Here is a 20,696-nt window from a genome sequence, read left to right as displayed (position 1 = left end):
CCCACTAGCAGCAAGTTTGTGTTGTTATGGGTTGGTGTAGCCGCCAAAAAGGCTTATATTTTAGCATCACAAGCTGCTTCACTCATTCTCAGGGAGCAGAAAACCTCGCATTTGTCTGCTTCTGGGTATCTTAAGTACCACGCAGGCTTTTGGACATGCCAAATTTTGAAGCGAAATGGTGCACAATTTTAAACCCTGCCTCTATTCTGCCCTTGCTTGATAGACAGTGAACAATATGACTGCTTGACCAAACTGCTCCTTTGTACTCCCAGACCTGACTTAAAGGACAGGTTTCTTGCTACCCCTGACCTGATTTTTATGATTGACGTTTTTGGCACTAACCTTGTTGTTGTTTGTTTTGTTGTCTTTGATTTTGCTATGGAGCATTGTGGCCCTCTTCCATGTCACCTATCAGCACAGGCAGCAGAGCTCATTGCTCTCACTGAGGCTTGTCATTTGGCAAAGGACAAGCCTGTCACTTTTTATTTTAATGCTAGATATGGATTTTGGGTTGTCCATGATTTCGGGGTTTTGTGGAAATGTTAGAATTTCATGGAATCTGATGGGAAGCCAGTCCTCTACCACTCTCTGAATGCTGAGCTCCTGGAGGCCATCTTGTTGCCATTCTCTATCATAGTTTGTAAATGTTCAGCACACACTAATTATTCTTACCCTGTGTTATTGGGAAGCACAGCTGCTGATGTTGCCGCCAAAGCTGCCGCATCTAAACCACTCACCTAAACCTACACCTTTTTACCTGCGTGCAATGTCACATTTAATTCAGTTGCGTCACTGCATGACATGCAATAGTTTGCCAGCCCAGTGAAAAGGCTCTATGAAAACTGTCAGGGGCCTATTTTAATGTGATTATTAAAACCAAGTTGAGTCCAAATGAAACTCTTTGCATGCCAAAGCATTTTTTCCTTTCTTTGCAAAATTGACACATTGGTTGAACCATGTTTCAAAAGGGGGGATGTTATCTGAGATGATCACACACCAGTTCACAAAGGGTTTTATTACACTCAGACATAAACAATGTGAGGCCCGTTTGAGGTGTGACACACTAAAGGCATGTCAAGGAGTGACACTCCCACAGTTATCTGTACCCAATACCTACACGGCTATTTGAGTATCTCATGATGGACTGCATCAAGCTCTTGCCATTGGAGAGAAGTCACTGTGTGGTAATGGTTGATATGTGTTTGAGGCCTTTCCAAGCTCAATACAAATTACTAACACAGTGGCAAATGCATTGCTGAGAGAATTTTTCCAAATAGGGAATTCCAAACAAAATTTCTAGTAACAGTGGCACTCATTTTGCAATTGATGCTATTAAACAAATTGGAGATTTTTTTGGCATCAGCATTACAAAGCATTGTTCCCATCACCCGGCCAGCAGAGGTGCTGTTGAGAGAGAAAATGGCACACGAAAAAACAAATTGGCAAAGTGCTGAGAGAAAACAGGCCTCCCTGGACAAAGGCCCTGCCTATTTGCTGATGTACATGCGAATGAGATAGGGGACATGCTCCAAGCTCAGTCCTTTTGAAGTGCTTTTTGCTACTCTGCCTCATGTTGGTCTGGAACCGCCGTCTACAACATTGTGTGAAGATGTAATGTTGTCATACTGTATTAATCCTTCTTCTGTTTTGTTTAATGTCAGGGATCAACGGGCCCAGTGCTGTAAAGGAAGAAGTAAAAGGATGATGACAGTAGAAACGAAGCAGGAGCTAATAAAAAAATACGAAGGAGGCGCACGCATAGTTAACCTTGCTAGTGAGTATGGTAGTAACCGCTCGGCAATCGCTACAATTCTCAATAACAAGGAAGCTATGAAAGCAAACAAGTCTTCTAAGGGCAAGATTTTCCTCGTCAGGGGACGTACCTCGGTCGACAACAAAATGGAGAGGCTTCTTCTATTATGGATTAAAGAGAAGGAAATCACCGGTGATATGTTCCCGTTTAAGAAAAGTTCTCATTTAAGAAAAAAATAAACTAAATTCTGCGGGTTAGTCTCTGTTCCCCTCCTCCTCCACCCACCACCAGCTCAAGTCACGTCACCCCAAAAGTAAATGTCATTTTTCCTTTGTATATTTATGTTATTAAATTTAACTGTACAGTAGATTATGTTACTAATTTTTAATATGTGTATAAAGTTGTGATGTTTTTACCTAAGGTTTTTGCCTGCGTTGCACGCATTCACTAATTAACATAGGTTTGGTTTGCCCGTCATACGACCAATTCGAGTTACGAGCCTAGCCGCTGAACGGATTAAGTTCATAACACGGGGGGCCCACTGTATGTTTTTTTTTTTTCCTCTGTTCCCCTTTGAATGAAATTTGTCACGTGCAATGCTTTTGGTCGTCTAACTGCTTTACTAACCCAGAGAAAGTGGGGCTTGATATAATGTTTTCACTGCTGTCTTTAATATTATAATTAACTATAGATTGTTGTTTTCATATATTGTCTATTTACCATGGAAGAGTCGTAACCTGACTGATTATTATTGGTTGCATAAAGCCTATCTTTTACTACCCACTAATTTGGGTGGTCTGTGGACCTTGGTTAAATTCTTGGACAACACCTTTTACATGCAACTTGAAGAGCACATCCCTTTTTGACCAGGAGTGCCAAGTGCTCTGCTGTTTTGTGTTCAGACTCAATGAATGGAACCGATATTACAACAGATTTTGCATCCCTGAGACTTTGGGGGGAAGGGTGAGAACATGTAGAGATCAATTGTTATGTTTTGTTCCTGTTTCTTGATATTTTTGAAGCCACCAAATCTGCTTTATGAGCTACGGTTTTGTAACACAGGAGAATTCCAGATTTGCTTAAAGTCAGGGGGAGTGTGTGAAGTTATTGGTGAAGCTTGTTGCACGTTTGTCCCTCATTACACAGGCTCTAGCAAAATCACTCAACAAGGATGATGACCTCTTCAAAAATTAATGTCCATCGTGACCCCAGGGGCCATTTTTTTTCTTTTTGACCCTTTACGTTGGCTCACCTCTGGTCCCTGGTACTTATTTTCTTTTTTAAAGTGCTCCACTCCTTGCTATTGGGATTGTGCTCTGTCTGCTGCTCTATCACATTCTTCCTGCTTTTAATTAGGATTTTTGTTTATAAATGTGTTGTGTTGTGTTATGATGGTTGCAAACCAAATTTTACCCCTATGTTCATGTCTATGAGTTCCATTTTTTATTTCTTGACAGCCTTTTTGGTAGTAGTTTCATTTGTTCGTCTGGGTGGGTCATCGCACCTATCCTGGTATTAGTCTAGTTCTCTTTCACACGTGTTTATTGTTAAGTAAGATTATGTGCAGCCTTTATATTATCATTATCATATTATCTTATATGTTTCTTTTATATATATGTCTATATTGTTTTTAATATTGTGTTTGATTTTGCTATATTTTTTATTTTTTTATGGTTGGTTTTCTAGGTACCAGCATAATTTTGGGATGGTTTATGAAGGTTTCCCTTAATCCGTATTTGAGATGGGAATCGGGATGTTTTTTTCACCTTATTTTTTGTTTTCTTATTTTTTGCGGATCAATGTAAGATCCATAGGGGAATTGTAATAGAAAATTAGTATTTAGCTTATATTATTATAATGTTTTGTTGTTCATTGAGCACCTGGCTTTGGTTGTAACAAAAGCCCTTTCATCTAACATACATGTGATCTTTGTGTGCAGCTAGACATCCTTAAAAGATAAGTCCAACACTGACATATCGTACTCCATGGTTTTGCCTCCCTTGTTGTTTTAACTACTTCCACTCTGAGGTGGTTTTTTTTTTATCTTGTAGGCGTTCACTCCTTTGTGACTGTATATGAATGTTAATTTTTACTTATCCCTGCACACTCCTTTGCAGACCACTTAGTTGTTCTGTAAACATGTGTACTAGAAGCTTCAAATAAAAGAAACCTGTAAGGACAATTTGGCTTTCCAGACTATTTTACGATTCTCACCGAAAATCCTAAAAATTTCCACAATACAAGAAATGCATAAAAAGTAGGACTGGTAATCTCTCACTGTCACAATTTGATTTGATTTTGACTTTTGGGTCTACAATTCAATTCAGAATCAATTTTTGATTCAAAATGATATCCAGCAATTGACAATGTATTCTGCTTCAATCTGTGGATGTTCAAAGTGCCATCATGATTTACTCCAGTCTGCTTCGCTTTGACATAATGACAAACGGAGACCATCTCATTGTTTACAATTAAATTTTGCATTGTAATGAAAGTGACTTATTCAACAAAACCGCATGTGAATTTAAGCTGTTCCTCTATTCTTCTTTACGTTTATCTTTATCCTTTATTACGAAAGTGACCACTGTTGATCAATCAGCGTATGGAAGGATGCACTTCGCTGTTGCTCCCCTCACCTGTCGAAATCCATGCCTGCTTGTCAAAGGGTTGAAGGAGACAGATCAAGCTGTCTTTTCCTTTTCATAATGCGTCAACGTCCGACGAAAAAATGATCCGGCGGTGCTTGATGAAACTGCATTGTTGCTATGTTCTGTGCAAACGCTCCAAAATGGATGCATGCTATATAGAATCAGAGCTACATATAATCATTTTAAGCCTTGTAAATGACATATTACTTATTTCACATTCGAATTAATGTTATTCAAACACAGATATGTGGAAAACGTTGGTCTATTTTGAGTTATGTGGTTATAAGTGGTTATGTGTGTGATTTCAGCTTAGTTAAATGTAAGGTGACATGAAGTGGAATTGCTATATTGCTTTCTTATTTATAGAATTGAGCTTGGGAAACTGGATCGATTTTGAATTGTAGCAAATGAGAAATTTCTTTCATCTATTGTAAATCAATTTTTGGCACGCCTTCAATAAATATGGTCTATTTATTTTATTTATTTCATGTTTGTTTTTTGTAGGCTGTTTCATTCTGATTTGTCTGTTATGTTTGCAAAGCATGTTCTTTCTCATGTACTGTGGTTTTCACTCTATCGACACCCACCATTCTGAACTATAGAGGGAAAACATCCTGCATGTCTTTCACAAACACAAACAGTCGCTGCTGAGTGGGAAAGATCTAGAGTCAGGTGAACTAATGGAAAATCCCTCAGCCATGCTCCATAAACTTTGCAGGCTCAAACTAGGGAAAATGAGGGCGGAAAGAAGCTAAATTAGGTTTAAAGAAATACTGGATGAATGGAGGGATTTGGTGTCAGCATAAACACGAGTTATTAAATGTGACGTTTATTTAGTCCCAGGAAGTACTCCAACATCTTGGCTCTGTACCTGACAACTTTGACTCCTCTGTGATTAAACCAGGGGTGAGACCTGCCAGCAGGAGCTCACAAATTGGCCGCCATACAGACACATGGATTATAGGGAATTTGCATCTGTTAATGATGCTTGTTGAAAATTATATAAATAACTGCGAATTGCTGAGGCTGAAACTAATTACCCACATTCTTTATTAAGCGCCATTTCGTAATCCCTCTAAGGATTCTCCACAATGGCATCTTTCCAAACCTCGCCCCTGCAGTTGACTCAGCATGTCTGTGGCTCATCTTAGTCCTATAGGTAACTTGGCCAGATATTCCACCAAATGAAAGTGTGTGGAGTATATTTTTGAATCAGATATTACATATACTGTAGACAGATATGAGTTAGACGCTTACATAATTCCCTTTTCATGTTTTCAACAAGGATCGACAGGTGGTATTGATGATCAGGAATCCACAATTCCAAAGCCAAAAGCAAATGAAAAAATGAAAATCGTAAATTGACTGAAAAAAAAAAGGTTTTCGACGAAATGCAGAGGGAATTTCTGATTTATTGCATTTTGGTTGCAACATTTTCTTAAGAAGACCTCATTGAATACTCTTGATTGATGTAAGCACTTTTCTATGCCTCTGAACTTCAGTCAGAATTCAAGCTGAATCAGTCATCAAGGCGTGAAAAGAAAATCTGCCTCCAGCAAGGTGCATAAAAACCCACTGGATTCGCTTGAAGGAGAAAGGAGTCAGAAAAGACACCAAGAGAAATGCCGCAGGGTTGGTCTGTTCTGTACTTTTCACCCAGCAATATCTGGGCATTGGACAAGGTATACTGTTTTGTTTTTATCATAGTGTTACGAGCAGATCACAGTCAGTTTTTATTTTCTATTTCTTAAATTCAATTAAATCCTAATATACGGTGGGATTATTTTTGAATGTCTTCATTATGAGACTTTGACAACCATTATATTTGAGGGCAGTGTTCAAAGGAGGGCAATTTCACATTCGACATTACATTTTCAGTACAGGTCTAGCAAAAATACAGCTGAAGTGTTCCCGCACCCCTTTGACAGAACATTAGAAAAGCAATGCAATCAATCAAATAGACAGTGTTCGGAGCAAGACAGGTGGTTGCAGATGAAGGTGGAGCAGAACAGCCCTGAAATTGCTCATTCTAATGGCAACATGAGGTATAGTTATAGTATGGTGTTGCGTTGTGCATGGTGGCTTCAGAGGTCACAGTGTCTGTCCGGTCCATATAATATTCCCTAGCAAGGATAGTCTAGCCTAGCCTACCCCTCTTCATATTATTTGATTATCTCCAGCTTCATTTCCATACTAATCATCTTCTTATTTCTCCCTTGAACATCACTAGTAATCTTGGAACCCATGGCTAACAAATTAAAGTTTGAATCAAGCACTAAAATCCCTATGGGTCTTATTGCAGGATGTAGGACAGGGGCGTGAAGTTCCAAAAATGGCACCAAAAGAACTACACACCCCCTGGGGAGGGGTTTTGCCTTTATAGGAAAAAGGGGGTGTGTAATTATTTTTTTCTTGGGAGGCCTTAATGTGTACCGACACGTACATAAAGCTATATTAGATGGTGAAATCATAAATCCAATACGTTCAATAGAACTATTAAAAAAAAAATAAACGGTCGACAGACTGTTGTAATATTCATAAGTCATTAGTAAAAAAAAACATTATGGAAAATGTAGTACAGTACAACCTTTTGCATATATTTGTGATATGTCCTTGATACGTCCTACAAATGTTTTGTTTTTTTTTTCCCATCCAAAATGGCAATGGTAAAAGTCATTCTAAAATATTAAAGTGGAGAAAATAAAATAAATATTACCACCATTGGCAAATTTTTTTAGAAAAAAGTCTATTCACATACACACAATTAATAATTTCATTGATAAATTCACTTTTAAGAAATATCCTATAATTGAAAATCTATATGGTTTCAAGAAAAACGAGTCCAAGTTTTCTGGTAATATTGGAGATTTTGTAGGAAATTGCTACTAATATGTATAACAAATAATTCCCAATTTTGATTTTCATAGAATTAAAGAAAACATTTGTTACTATAGATCATTCTGTATGAATGGATTTTTTTTTTTTAAAGGACTGGTATATAAATGAATAACAAGTTACCTGGATGATAGAAATCAGTATGTGCAATTTACTGTAATAACAAAAAATCAGTTCAGCTAAAGATACAACATAGGATACCTGAAGGCTTTGTGCTTGGTCTTAAATGATTTAGTTTTCAATGTCCAAATCTCGCAGTGGCCGAGACCGTGCTAAATATTGTGCTGACAATGCTGCGCTATCGTTAGCTTAGCACAGTAACTACGGTTCAACAGCTGTTATTGAAGCAAACGCTGCACATACCAGTTTTCCCAAGTTCTCAAATCCGCCTTTCTACAAGCCAGGTGAGTGCTATTGCTTGGCGCTGTTTTGTATTGAAAGCTCAGCTGGCCGTGTTGGATCACTCCCGGTGACCGCAAAGCGGCCGCCATGATTCAGTCCTGCCCCCTGCGTGAGCCGGTGAATGTTCCCGAAGTTGATTATCTGTCGCGACGCGAAACGTGGAAAAAGTAAAGTATTTTATCAATCAATCAATCAATCAAATTTTATTTATATAGCCCTAAATCACCGAAGTCTCAAAGGGCTTCACAGAATGAAAAGAGGTCATACAGAGACATCTTTTCAGTATAAGGTAAAACAACAGCATCCCCTGTCAAAGCTCCCAGAAGGGGAAGGAAAAACTCAAAAACCCCAATTTGGGGAAAATCAGAAACCTCCAGAAGGGACCACAGGTGGGAGGGGCCCCCTTCCAGGCCCACAGGTTGAAGTGGATGCTGCATGTACCAGACACAGAAACAATGTAAATTACAGAAAACATATTGTGCTACATAGCGCAGTGATGTCTTGACAGCAGGCAAAGCCATTGGGCAGGAACCATCCCACATTCCAGCCAGGTGGACCGCAGACGGCCAAACTCCTAACCCATGATGGTCGACCAGCGCAGGACCCAATGGAGGCGGTCAAGTCAACCCTCATCATCTAGCTAGCCCCCTCTCCCAGCCGGAAGAGGGGGGCAGGAAAAAAGAAAAAAAGAAGAAGGCTGCAGACAGGCTAAATTAACTAAATGCTTTGGAGTATAAATGTGTTTTTAGTCGGGATTTAAAGATTTCTACTGAGGTGGCTGCGCGAACTTCCATAGGTAGGGCATTCCATAGTACTGGCGCGCGAATGGAAAATGCCCTTGATCCCGCAGACTTCTTTTTAGCCCGTGGGGTCAATAGCAAACCGGCATTTTGCGATCGAAGTTGTCGGGACGGAACATAAGGTGATACTAAGTCGACGAGATAGGAAGGAGCTAAACCGTGTAAAATTTTATAAGTAATTAACAGCACCTTAAAATCACATCTCACGTGTATTGGAAGCCAATGCAGGTCAGCTAGAATCGGAGTAATATGATCAAACTTTCTCGTCCTTGTCAATAGTCTCGCTGCTGCATTCTGTACACACTGCAGGCTTTTAATGTAGGACATGGGAAGTCCAGAAAACAAAATGTTGCAATAGTCTAGGCACGACGTAACAAATGCATGAATTAATGTTTCTGCATCGCTAAGAGAAAGAATAGGGCGAATTTTAGCTATATTGCTGAGGTGAAAAAACGCCGTTCTTGTCATGTTATTAATATGTGTTCGAAAGGAGAGAGTTGAGTCAACTATCACACCGAGAATTTTTGCAGAACTACTTTGGGGAATAATACAGTTTTCTAGGTTCAACGTGGTATTCTTAAGCAAGTGCTGATGATGAGCAGGGCCAATAAATAACATCTCAGTTTTTATTAGGGTTGAGAAGCAGAAAATTGGAAGACATCCATTGTTTAATCTCGGCAAGGCAAGCCTCCAGTTTACTGCACTTGCACGGATCCGTTATTTCTAAGGGCATATAGAGTTGGGTATCATCAGCATAGCAATGAAAACTAATAGCATGTTTACGTATACTATCGCCGAGAGGAATCATGTAGATGTTGAACAGTAAGGGACCAAGTACTGACCCCTGCGGGACACCACATGAGACGGAGAAAGACTCAGAGATCGCATCGCCGTAAGACACACTATGCGTCCTTCCCAGGATGTAAGATCTGAACCAAGAAAGTGCTGATCCCGAGATACCAACACATGATCTAAGACGTTCTATAAGAATATGATGATCAATAGTGTCAAATGCGGCACTAAGATCAAGCAGTAATAATATTGATGAGATGTTAGAATCCAAGGCTAAGAGAAGATCATTCGTCACTTTTACTAGGGCTGTCTCAGTTGAGTGGTTGGCCCTAAAACCTGACTGAAGGAGTTCAAATCTATTGTTGTCTATCATAAAATCGCTAAGCTGTTGTGTTACAACTTTCTCAAGAATTTTGGCGATAAACGGAAGGTGTGACACTGGCCTATAGTTAGAGAGATCTTCAGGATCTAGGTGAGGTTTCTTAAGTAATGGTTGAATGACGGCCGTCTTAAAAGCCTCAGGTACAGTGCCAGAGGAGGGTGACAGGTTGATAATATTCAAGAGAGATGACCCTAAGACCGGGAATAAATCTTTGACGAGTTTGCCTGGAAGCGGGTCGAGCATGCAGGACGTCGGCTTTGCTGCATTAACCAGTTGTGTAAGACACTCCAGGGATACTAAATCAAACTGTGACAGGGTAGCCAGACTTTCATGAACCTGATTGTCCGAACTAGCATCAACAATCACAGTCGAGGTGGTGAGCGGCGCTGCCTTTTTTATTTCTTCCCTTATTAGCTGAATCCGCTGAGTAAAGAATTGCATGAAATCGTGTGCTGAATGGAGGGAATTATGATTAACCTGCTGCTGCTGTGTTAGCTGCGCTACCGTCTCAAATAAATATTTTGGGTTGTTTTTATTAAGACTAATCATTTTGGAAAAGTAATTTGTTTATGCTAACCTAAGAGCCTCTTTATATTTCAGCAAGCTGTCAGGTAATGTGATGAGGGCAATGGCGACACATGGTGGTGAACGCAGGTAGTGCAGCGAGGTGATGGAATAATGCGCCATGTTGATGTAACATTGAGCCAAATTGATGTAAAATTACCATGTAAATTATTGGCTTAAGATACCAGTCAGAATTGACCTCGACTGGAATAAAACAAGTAAATAAATAAATATAATATAAATATAAATATATTATAGATAAATATATTATAAACAGCAGACACCAAATCATCTCTGAAGACAACCAACATTAAAGAAGTCCATGAAGTCAACTCACAATGAAGACACATTGTGAGGCCATAAGATCAAAGCTAGCTTTTAGCAATGTCATGCTCAATATTATCCTGTAACTGCCATTGGAAAAAGTGTCAGTTGATCACAAGTGTTAAGACCTATGTTCATGTTTATTCTGTAAATGTGCACATATGATATGTTATTGCCTTTTTTAGCCTGATTTGAAATATGCAACTTGTTATTGCCATTTTGAACTGTATCTTTGATCAAGATATAGTTGAATCATATTGGAATGTTCATGTGTTCAAGTGGAAAGTTACTAAACGGCCAGCACAGACACTGAGCTGCCGGGTCAGCATACCAAAAGAGGAACAAATGCCCATGTATGTTTATTTTTGTTGGAAAGGCTGCTGCCTGGCCTTGGGTTGATATTAGTCATGTCCGATCGTTCGATTAGGAGTGCTCAAAGCGTCACAGTGAAACTTTTACTTCCTCCTTTTATGGCTAAGAGCGTTCAAAGTATGTTCCATTATGTGTACATCGAGTCATGGGATTAGGGTCCTATAAAAAGGCCAACACCCAAAACTTGTGACTTCCTTTTTTGCCTTTGCCTGCCAAGAGTGTGAGGACCTTCTCTAGGCTTCGAGTGTAAACCACCAAGTCAGAGTAGGACTCTGTCACTCTCAGAATTGGACACTTTTTAAATTCTTGCGACGTTGTTAGCCTTCGGAGGATTTCAAGCAGCAAACCGGTAAGGAAGCAATTCTAAATTCTAAATCCATCCGATAGCCCAACTAATAATGTCATTAATTCGTAATTTAGGAGAATTGAAACTGATCACTTTGATTCCCTTCCAATATTGGTATTAGACTTTTTAGAAACTTTCCACTCTTTTCATTATGTCTTGAATTCTTTATTTCATTATAACTGTTTTTGTGCATGGTTTTTCATAGCCTTGAACGAAATCTTGGTTTAATCATTTATTGGCTGAAAGACAAAATGTATTGAATGTGTTTTTGTGTTTTATGTATTAAGGGGGCATGGTAGGCCCAGCCATGTACTTTTTGATACTCTGAATAATTATTTGCTTGCTTTCGCTAAATAAATACTTCAAAATTTCATTCTTTATTCTATCTCAGTCATTCTTATAAACCAAAATTAGAGATCCTCCTAGTCTTTTGTAAGTGAAGTAATGATATTGCCCTTACATCGGCAGTGCCATTCTTGAATAAAGTTTAGTTACTCAGAGTTGGTTGAAGTTAAAACAAACGTACCCGAGTGGTCGTATAAGACTGCTAAACCCTATTCTGGTCTTAACAAGTGCAAATGATCTTTTAGAAGAAGCTGCCATATATATAATTTGCGTGTTTTTTCTACCTTCTCGTCTCAGCGGTTACTCGACAAGTCGGCGGATTAAAGTAAGATGGGTAGACGCTTAAAAACTTAAAGGCAGTGAGCACCAGAACGTATCTTCTTCGACACCGGCTTACGCAGATGTTCGTCGCCCGGCGATACAGCGTTAGAGCTGTGCTGGACTAACGGGACGTCTTAACCCTTTAAACGGAGAGTCGGTCAGGACTGTTAGTTGTCCTTAGATAGCTGACAGGACTGCGGTAAGAGCAGATCAGTCAAAGCTATCGCACCAGGCCTGACGGAAAACCTCGAATTTAGTTGTTCGCCATTTACGCTCAAGTTGTCTACTTAACCATTTACACGTACGCGTTTCCTCCGTAAACCACGGAGTGTGCCGCTTCGGACGAGTTTTAAGTTTCAGCGGCGCAATAGAGTTTAGGGAATTTAAAAGAACCGAATTAAAATCATTCGCGAGCTTATCGACTGAGCCAGTGAAAGACGGAAAGGCAGCTGTTGCGGAAGGCAGTAATTCAGAAAGTGCAGCAGTGGTTGAAGAATTAATATCACGGCTCTTAAAGCCTTGGTTGTGGACAACAAGACCACACTGAGCTAGGACTTCAAATGTTATAAGATAATGATCAGACATAACGTTAGTTTGCGGCAGAATTGTGACGTTTGAGGCAGTTAGGCCATGGGTTAGCACTAAGTCTAAGATATTACCACTCCGGTGTGTTGCTGCTTTTATTATTTGTGTAAAACCAAATGCATCGATTATTGCTTGAAAAGCTACAGTAAGTGGCTCTAATGGGGAGTTCATATGAATATTGAAGTCACCCATAATTAATATATTATCTGTGTGAGTTATTAAGTCAGCCATAAGTTCAGGGAATTCATCTAAGAATCCAGAGTAAGGGCCGGGAGGACGGTAAATAACTACCACATAGAATGGTGGTGAGGAGCTCGATCGCATAACGAGAGCCTCAAATGTCTTGAAAGTGTGACTCGTGCTCATGCTAAGCCTAAAATCAGAATCTGAAATTATGGCGACACCCCCCCCCTTTATTACAAGGACGGGCAACATGTGAGCCCACAAAGTTTGCGGGTGAGGGCTCATTTAATGGTAAGAATTCATTTGGTTTTAGCCAGGTTTCGCAGAGACCAAGCACGTTAAGATTTTGATCTGTAATAAGATCATTTACAAGAAGGGCTTTTGAAGGGAGTGACCTAATATTTATGAGGCCGAATTTAAACTGGGACATTTTTCCCGGACTATTCTGAGTCCTCGTGTTGGTAGTACTAATACCAACAAGATTTTTATGGCTGGGGCTTGCTCTGTATTTTGAGTAATTAAAACCTCGTCGCAATGTTAGTAAAGTAGGAATTCGATTGTTGACGACTACAGCGCGCGTATTGATACTAATACTCCGCCTAGGCACTTTGTCACTAGTCTTACTGATTACAGAGGCAGGGCTGTTTTCCTTAATCAACACCACCTCAGCAGAAATCTTATCATTAGGGCATTCAGCATTAGGTATTGAAACAGTGTGTGGATTGCAGTGACCTAGACTAAGTATGCTATGTGTGTTGTAACAGTCCAGCCTATTGCCGGTTAACTCTAGCCTTAACGACTCCACACCCGTTCTAGCAGGCTCGCTACTCGCCTGCGACCCGACATGCTCCAATGTGGGAAGTCATGGAAGGCTCAAACAGTAATCTATGTTTCTAGAAAGAGTGATGGCGCCTTTCCAGTTAGGGTGAAGGCCATCCATCCTCAGCAGGTCGGGCCGGCCCCAGAAAGAGGGCCAATTATCTACAAACTGGAAACCCTGCTCTTTACAGAAACCAGCCATCCACCGGTTAAGCGAGAATAATCTGCTAAACCTCTTATCATTGCCTCTCGCAGGCAGAGGGCCAGAGACAATAACTCGATGCCGACTCATCTTTCTAGCCAGATTACAAGTCCTAGCTATGTTCTCCTTTGTAATCTCAGACTGCCTCATTCTAGTATCGTTGGAGCCGACGTGTATCACTATGTCCGAGTAGCTAGTGTTGTTTGCACTAGACTGGTGTCTAGCCCTCTTGCGTGTCAGCTCCCTAAGGTTAGCTTCAATGTCAGGTGCTCTGGCCCCAGGGATACACATTACGGTGGCTGGTTTTTTAAGCTTGATGTTACGGGTGATGGAGTCCCCTATAACTAATGTGCGGGAGCCAGTAGACTGAGGAGGAGTTTGCCTAGCAAGGGGGCTAAAACGATTATGCGTCCGAACAGGCTCACCGCGGCTAGCAGGCTTCTTAGGGCTAATGCTAGCCGGACTAACGGGTAGGCTGCGACCCGCACTAGCCGACGCTAGCGGCATTGCGGGAGGGCTACGGCCCGCATTGTCATTATTAGATGTGTCCGTCTGATCTACGATTATCAGACTACTCTGCTCTAGCTGACGGACACGGCCCTCTAGGAGAGAAAGCCTCTCCAAGAGAATAACGCAGGTGTCGCAAGTGACATATGAGGTGGAGGTGCACGGAGCCATGCTTACCTTAGTACAGCCGAGCGACATACTTACGCTAGCAGAGCTGCACGAGGACGAACGGAGCTAGGAGCTGTTCAGAAAAACAGCGAATCACTAGCTATCGAAGAATGGAAGCAGTCCTCAAAAATGAAGGAAAAAGAAGAAAAAACAACACCGAACACAGGTGGGTGGTGGTAAAAATAGAATAAAAGAAAAAGAAAAAATATCGTTCGTCTCTCCAGCTAAGGCTAAAACAGCGACAGCAGCAAAACACTCCCCCGGAACCGCTAGTCAAAAGACTATATTTATTTTATATAAATAAAGTATTTTTTTGGAAGGGGAGTATTGCCGCAAAGAATAAAGGTGCTGTCGATGAAAATAGTTGCTGTCATATGATGTAGAGCAGCCAGCCCCCCGGTCCGCAATTTAAATCTCAGGCGTTGACCGGTCCGCTGTGATCAAAAGGTTGGGGACCACTGACTTAGACCACCATTGAAAGCTCCCTAAATATTTACGTGGTCTATGGAGACCTCTAGCGGCCAACAACAATGGCACACATCCCAACAGCAGTATAGGTCTAATAACGCGATTCTTTACAAACATAAATAGGACGCGAAATGGACATACAAATAACAGCTTCAAAACAAATACAATAGATAACATAGAAAACTTACTTTTTAGTCACGAACTCTGTACTTAAACTTAATTATGCAACTATAACGTCTGTACGAGCGCACGACCGCACGGTGAACAGGCTATCAACAGGACATCACTGACTTCCACCTACGCAGGCATGCAGTCATGTGACCCGGAAGGCACGGCAATCAAACGGTCTAGAAACAATTAAACCACACTTGAAAATCTAACAGACAATAACTCAACAATTTTAGGCCTTTTATACAGATATACAGTGTTGTACATCTCATTCAGCCTGAAGAGAAAGAGTACATGAAGAGGTCAAGAAAATGGGGGGATATTGAAAAGACTGATCAATTGTGACCTCTGTTTGTTTTGGTGAAAGCAACCATTTTCTATTTTTATTGATTCATTTTTAATATGTTTGTGTTTCGTTCATATTCAAGTAATAGTAATGGTAAAGAAATAAAATGATGTTCTTATATGAAATTGCATGTAATTTGGAATTCATAAAATTTCGTGGACATTTATATTATTATTTTAGGTTTGACAGTAATGCGTGCATGAGGGGTATTTATTCGAGAGTCTGATATAACTGAAGTCATACGTGTGAAAATCACAGACCGCCACTGATATATATTTATTTATTTATTTATTCATACAGTATGCTGTATACACTTAAGTTTCCTGCAATACATAATATACTTAAGTATTGACTTTCATTTTCCAGCTGCCAAAAACTACTAATTGTAATGCAAAATGACTCAATTCAGTATTATTATTTTTTATTCCCCCAATTTATTATCATTTTTCTTTATTACCCACCCCAACTTCACATGTTGTGTGAGTCAAGATTATTTTTTTCCGGAAAATGTAGAATGTATGACCTTGATTATTTAAAAACAAAAAATTGGACTTTGACGACAAACCAACAACCCATAAAAGTTGGCTACAGTTGAACCAAATAGTGGCTCAGTCCTTTTTTGATCCATCAGTGGGTTACTGTTGACCCTATTGTTTATAGTGATCCATCCATACATTCATTCATTCAGTATGCGCAAAATATTATAATGGTTCTCCGATGAATTTTGTCACACCGAACCTTTTGGCGTTAAACTCAAAAGTCTTTAAGTGCAAACTGTTTGACCAACTTGTCATAGTGTGTCAAACATTTCACTAAACAGTTCTATTCTCCCAGGTGAAACTTGATTTTTCTTTAACAGAGAGAAATGGGTGCAGTACAAGCCCAAGAATTTTTTTTTTAAATACCTTATTGCATGAAAAGACACTGACGTGGATGAGAATTTGAAGCCCAACAGTAAACAAGTTGTAATCTAAGTAGCTGTCCTACATGTTTTAAATGTTAAAATTGCTGTGGTATGGTCTGCGCTAGACAACTATGAAAACAGCTTGCAACATTTACTTTGCCCGTCTCCAAAATAAACCGCTTTAATTAGCTGGTGGTCAACTTTGTAACAAACCACATTGCTCTCTTCAAGACTGTATTATTGTCACCATTATTATTATTAACCCTATTATTATTAACCCAAGATTGTTAGTGACAGGGCATGTGTGAGCATGTTTCACAGTTTTTCCTGGTAGTGTGTTTTCTAATCCCATAATTGATAAAGAGTGAAGGAGGGAGGGGCAGATGGTGATAAAGTCTGCAGCACACTGACAGAATTCCCCTTCCGGTCTCTCTCCAATTAGAGATATTATAGAAAGAGCCCTTGGAGAGGATAGTATCCCATCTCGAGTGTGAGATTACTCACGTAGGAGTGGCCTTGTCTACATGTAACCAGTTTATTTAAATCTGCATCGACTCCCCCTCGTCTTTGTTGTCGAGTCTATATGAATCCATATGGTGTGGTTTCAAATTAGTGTACAAGCATGCCAAGTAACTAGGAGTCAGTGATGTCGTAAATTCTGTCCAATCAGAAAGAACTTCCGCCTCTGATGTCACCGGTATTCGCATCTTTGGTGGGAAAGAGAGTAGCGTTGTAATGCCTCCTTTTTACCCCTTTTAGTTTGGGGAAACTTTGTTCTTACGCCACCTTTTATTTTGTTAAGACCTCTTTGAAGGGCCGGCTGACCAGAAAGAGTGCGGCAGCCATTTTCCCAACCGCTATGAGTGTGAGCCACCTTTACAAGCGGTGTGCACGTACAAACGCACCTTCAATACACCTCCCACTTGTGAACTCGATGTTGTTTGCGCCTTCAAGGATATCACCTGTGAGTATTATATCTTCAATTGGGAAGTTGTTCGTTAGTTTTGTCTTTTGGGCTTTAGCATGTTAGAACGGGTGATGAACTTTGTAAACTTTAGTAAACGTGAGCTTTATGTTTATTGTGTGTGTTTATGGCATTTCGGGGGATTCCGGGTAGAATTCGCAATGTGTACAATTTCGTTTCATCATTGTTTATTTACAGATCATGTGTACGTGTATCATAATTAGGCAGTCCCTTATATATGTTGCATATATGTTTGTTTCATTTAGTTTCACTCAAGTTCGTTTGGACATGGGAGCGCTCGCAAATAAAGCACTTGGAGATTGGACGCTACTTCCTGAGTCCCGTATTCATTTTGAACGGAGTTCGGCTTGCTTGTTAACTTGCGTACACATGCACATGCAAGGGTGACAGTGGGTACAGAATACAGTGAAAAGGCGTGGGCGCAGCTGGCCTAAACAACACTCAGGCTGTGAAACGAGCAGAACAGACGAATCGATAAAAAGATGGAGCACCCTAGACCGTCGCCACATCAAGCTGCTACATCAGTGTTGGGCTCATCCCAACCTTCAGGACAATCAGTCACCATCGCCGCAGCACAAGCTACAGCATTAGCAGAGGCTGCATGTGCACGTGCTACATTTGCAGAAAAGAAAATCGCCATGAAATTTGACAAAGATAAACTGGAAGCCAGATTAAATGCCTTGCATCTAGAACAAGAAGCCGCAGCAGCTACTGCCCAAGCAGAAGTCTTGAAAGCCGCAGCAGAGCAAGAGAACCAATATGCTCAAAGCAGGAAAGGCCATTCATTACCGCATGAACATATCAGCGAATATGTGAGGGACCAAACCTCACATCTGGACCATCGACTCGAGTTCTCTTCTGGTTTGCTACACCTGCCAGATCACAAGTATTCCATTCAGCTCGCACCGTCCAATCCTAACCAGAGCTTGGAAGGAACCACCGGCATCCGAGACAAAATCGGCACCCATCCCTCGACCACGACACGACACGCAATGTTACACCAGCCCCACGACCCACATTCATCATTTAAACAGTACCAGGAAGATTATATCTCGGTATAACCAAATAGGCCATTTCACAACATGAACAATGACAGTCCCGTCATGAAAGAAAATGTCATGCTTTGCTGTGCAATAGAGACTCACCAACGCATCATCCCGAAGCCTCAGGTATGATGGAAATAGCAAAATACTTTGCACGCAAAGAACTCTTTAGCACTGGTCTGTCTCACTTCAACGATCAAACAGAAAACTACAGAGCATGGAGGTCATCTTTTCTCAAGACAATAAGAGACTTGGATCTTACCGCAAGTGAAGAGTTTGCTTTACTATCAAAATGGCTTTGCAAAGAATCTTCCAAATATGCAAGACGCATCAGAGCAGTCCATATCAGAAATTCAGAAGCAGCCTTACGAATGACGTGGAAACGGCATGACTAATGTTACAGCGCACCTGAAGTAATTGAAAATGCTCTTTTTAATAACATGGACAGCTTCCCTCAGATTTCGAACAAAGATAGCCTAAAACTAAGAGAGTTTAGAGATCTCTTGATGGAGCTACTGTCAGCGAAAGATGATGGTTATCGACCTGGTTTGGCTTATCTGGACACAGCATGCAGTGTCAATCCCATTGTGGAGAAGTTGCCCTACAGCCTACAGGAAAAATGGCTGACCCAAGGTTCGAGATACAAAGAAGACTACAACATGTCCTTCCCATCGTTCCTATTTTTCACACAGTTCGTCTGCCACCAAGCAAAGATCAGGAACAAGCCTAGCTTCACTTTTCCTGGTTCCTCCTCGCAGTGGAATGAGAAGCCAATTCACAAGCACACCAACTTAAGAGGTCCGGTGTCAGTTCATAAGTCAAACGTCTCTAGCGAGTCTTCTGATAGTGAAGCTGAGCCCAACAACGACCCCGCTAAACGTTGTGCTATTCACAATAAGACTCATCCTTTAAAATGGTGCTGTGGTTTTAGACTGAAGCCCATGGAAGAACGCATAGCATACCTTAAAGAGCAGAGCAAGGAATCTGCTTCAGGTGCTGTTCATCATCCTCTCACATCGCCCGTGACTGCAAACTTGTATTAAAATGTGAGGAGTTTGATAGCAGCCAACATCTCGCCGCCCTGTATCCTGGACCACCACCATGGAAACCCATCTCCTCTAAGTCACCATCAGAGCACGGCAATGAGGACAAAACAGAGACTATGCCGGAGCCATCTGTAAATTCTCTACGCACTGAAATCTGCAGCAGTGAATCTTGCTGGAAAATCCTGCTCCAAAATATGTTTGGTCAAGGTGTACCCGAGGAAAACACCAGAACGCGCTGTGACCATGTATGCCATGCTCGACGATTAGAGCAACAGATCATTGGCTAAATCAGAACTCTTTGACCTCTTCAACAGTGAAGACCTGTGCTGGCATAAAGAAGAGCTCAGGCAGAAGAGCAGCGAGGTTACAAATTGAGGCATCGAATGGGGGAGTAAGTATCCCACTTCCCGAGATGATAGAATGTAACGAAATCCGAGACAATCGTGATGAAATCCCAACACCTGAAGTTGCTCACTGTTTTCCTCACCTAAAACGTCTTGTGAACGAAATTCCACCCCTTAATTAGCAAGCTCAAATTCTTCTCCTCGGTAGAGACATCCTCCAGGCTCAGAAGGTGAGACGCAAGATCAATGGACCTGATAATGCGCCATTTGCGCAAAAGCTGGATCGTGGTTGGGCTTTGGTCGGCGACTTGGGCTTGTGAAGCATCTAAAAATCCACCGATCACACGTTTAAGACCAATATCCTTGAGAATGCTAGACCCTCATTATTCACTCCATGTCCAGCTGAAAGAAGCAGTCAGTCATAATTCGCAGCTTCGGTTCGGCAACAGCCAGAGAGGCTACGCCCAAAAAGAAAACGACAATCAGATTGCGCCTTCTATAGGAGTTGTCAGATTTCTTAGAGGACATTTGCCCAGCAATGGGCAACAGGTGTTAAACTGGTTCCCTTCCCTAAAGCGCACACTTGACCATAAGCCAAAAATGAAAGAGCAGCTTACCACCAGCAACGCAGAATCTGTTTGACAGCAGCCACACAGAGCCTGCACTCCTACCGCCAAAAGGAAAAGAGCATTGGTACCTGCCCACCTTTGGTGTCAACCAACAAAGAAGTCCCGCGTCCACTGACGGTGGAGGTCACAGCAATTATCTCCAGACCGCCGATTCCCGTGTCTACGGATGCAGATGCACAACAGATACTGACCCCAGCAATTCTACTCGCCCAGAAAGACAGCATCCCACATCCATCCGGAACACTCGCAAAGAAGATACTCTACAAGCAGTAAAGCAGGCAGGTTCAGAACCTCGCAGGACAGTTCTGGAAGCAATGAAAGGGATAGTACCTACAGACACATCAGCCATTTTCCC

General features: G+C 41.1%; 1 long non-coding RNA gene across 1 annotated transcript in view; it reads right to left on the bottom strand.

The window, feature by feature from the left end:
• Positions 1-1,048: 1,048 nt before the first annotated feature.
• LOC148409185 (uncharacterized) overlaps positions 1,049-20,696 on the bottom strand; it is a 125,984-nt gene continuing 106,336 nt past the window's right edge. The window contains exon 3 of the long non-coding RNA XR_015868369.1: positions 1,049-1,679. This is a non-coding gene — a long non-coding RNA (uncharacterized LOC148409185). The remainder of the gene's footprint in view (positions 1,680-20,696) is intronic.

The sequence above is a fragment of the Hippichthys cyanospilos genome, chromosome 17, assembly GCF_059441005.1.
Source record: "Hippichthys cyanospilos isolate Australia breed blue-spotted pipefish chromosome 17, RoL_Hcya_1.0, whole genome shotgun sequence".
Taxonomy (NCBI): domain Eukaryota; kingdom Metazoa; phylum Chordata; class Actinopteri; order Syngnathiformes; family Syngnathidae; genus Hippichthys; species Hippichthys cyanospilos.
This window is presented reverse-complemented; position numbering and strand designations above follow the sequence as displayed.